General features: G+C 41.7%; 1 pseudogene; it reads right to left on the bottom strand.

Annotated features, from left to right (window-relative positions):
• Nucleotides 1-2,500, bottom strand: part of LOC137614505 (nephrin-like) — a 218,142-nt pseudogene that overhangs the window by 162,639 nt on the left and 53,003 nt on the right.

Genomic DNA, 2,500 nt, shown 5'->3' with positions numbered 1-2,500 from the left:
ATACAAATATTTGTCAACACATTGTGAAACGTATGTTAGAAAGAGAAGGACTATCAAATTGGTAAATGAGATTCACATATATTCAATCAAAAAACCAATTAGATAAACACGTTAAAACAATTCTTGAGGAATAGAGTAATACTAGTCTAGTATCATTTGTTACCCACAATACGGTTCATAATACCAAAATCAACTTATTTACTTACCGAATGTTGTTTCTTTCCTCCTACGTCCCTCGGTGCAAGGAAGCTCCGCAGCGTATAAAGAAGAAGGATCCAATTCTGAATAGCGCGGAATGTCATGCCGAGCATCCTTCCTTATGGGACGCAGAGGATACTCTTCCGTTGGCCTCTGTACGCCATGGCTATACTCCTCCTCTGTAAATGGTACTGGATACTGGTGCTCACTCTGGGAATGTGTTATGGTTCCGTAAGGGTCGTGAGAGCCCTTTCTAGAATGGTGCAGGTACTGGTCATACGAGGAAGGAAATTGAGCCCTCCGCTGATGGGCAGAGTGATGACGCTGCGGTGATGGGCTATATGAACTCTTCTTGCGAGGAAGGCTGTGTGATCTGTACAGGCTGGATGGGGTGACCGAGCGCTCTGGAAGCTGAGGCGAATAACTCTGGGGGATTGGAGCGTAGTCGTAATACTTGCTGGCCCTATGCGAAGGATGATTGAGATCGTCGCAACACGGCACTGGCGATAGCAATCCTGGTTTTCAGCATTGGAACAGTAGGGTAGGAGCATTTCTTGCTTCTCATCTGGTTTTCTCTGCTGTTGTTGTATTTCTTGGTGACTCTCAGATCGCTGCAGACCATAATTGGGATGGAGGTACTGATAATCGGTCTGACATATTTGGGCTAAATGCTGCTGGGAGTCTTGAAGTTGTTCTGACTCTACGTGATGATAATGATCGTGCTGGTGATGTGCTGTTGGTGAGAATGCTCTGGCTGCTGATGTTGGTGGTCAAGTGGATGATGATGATGGTGATGATGTTGTTCCAGATGATGTAGATGCTCTTGATATTGCTGTTGTTCATGCTGTTGTTGAATATGAGGTTGACCATGATAGATGACTTGTGAAGTAGGCTTGTTTGCGCAACAAGGGGGCGCAGCAGAGGAAACCTTGTGCTGTTGCATTTTATTAGTCATTAAGCACTTTATGCTAAGGTCATGGTCGGAAGGTACTCTAACTGGGGTAGAAGGCATAAGGGTAAGGGGAGGACTAGGGTTGTCTTGGTGGCACTGACTCACGGTAGCATTTCTTCCTAACCTTTGAACTTGATCGTGTAAATTGACGTAAGAAGTATTGCTGTAATGTGATGCAACGGAGAGTCTGTCATCTTCAAGGCATGTCATATCCATGCTTAGACGTCTGGCCATTGCGCTGCTACCAGAACCAGAGGTCTTGGGACACACATCCGGGATGTCGGGCTGGTGACCAGAAACCTTCATTCTTCGGCTGATGTTGTCATCTAAATGCTGTGTGGCTTCCTGGTTCCACTCAACTATAGTTTCTTTCAAGTTCTCGTTGCAAATCGTTTCAGGCTTTGGTGTTGAAGACCTGCCTCTCTGCATGTTCAAGCCTCCATTCAATAAGGCACTGTTGTAATTCCTGCAAGGACTACTAGCAGGAGGTATTTTTTCTAAAGACGAACCGGCTAGTATAGGATTGTCTGGAGGCTTAAGAGACGCTGGTATCCCTGGATTGATATGATGGACGGTCAGAGTTGTGTCCTCTTCTTCTTCTTCCCCTTCTCCATCTCTCCTCTGCGAGGCCTGGCACGCCATCTATTGGGAATAAATGTGCACAAACCATTTATTACTAGTAATTCATCAGAAGAGTTTGAATAATTTTTTAATGGAAATGAATGGTTTGCATATATTTTTAATTACTTTTAAGTATAAATATTTGCGTGTGATATTTAGGTTAGCTATTGATATATAACTGATCAAGATAATTTTCTAAACTTCCTTTTTTTTGGCTTTAAGAGTGAAATGTCTATGTAATGATCATAAAAAAATGAATTATGAATCTACTGAACAAAAGGTTCAGTAATGAACACTGGCTCTGTCAAAGTTTTCTAATAAAAGTAAAATACTCTGTCTCCTAAATATGAGAGACCGAACTACTTTATAGATGTAAAGCTAATGAATTAGAGCAAACAGAGCGAGGTAATAAGAGGAATGTTGCTGAATCAAATTCCTAAAAGTAATAAAACACTGATGCGTTTCTTTAGATATAGAGAACATCTCACCTGATAATGGGAAGGAGAGGACACAGTGTCTGAACTTCCAGTTCTGTCCTCTTCATCCGTGGTAATTCCTGGAGTTGATGCAGGGTGTAACAAGCCTTGTAGGTGTCTGGTTAAAAGAGAATCAGCCATACGTCATCAAATTGGTCTGATTACTTTACTTGGAAGTGTAAATGTCATATGGATATATAACATTTATGTAAACAATTATTGATATAAACTATAAAATCTTATAAAAGGCCAA

The sequence above is a fragment of the Palaemon carinicauda genome, chromosome 20 (genome assembly GCF_036898095.1).
Source record: "Palaemon carinicauda isolate YSFRI2023 chromosome 20, ASM3689809v2, whole genome shotgun sequence".
Taxonomy (NCBI): domain Eukaryota; kingdom Metazoa; phylum Arthropoda; class Malacostraca; order Decapoda; family Palaemonidae; genus Palaemon; species Palaemon carinicauda.
This window is presented reverse-complemented; position numbering and strand designations above follow the sequence as displayed.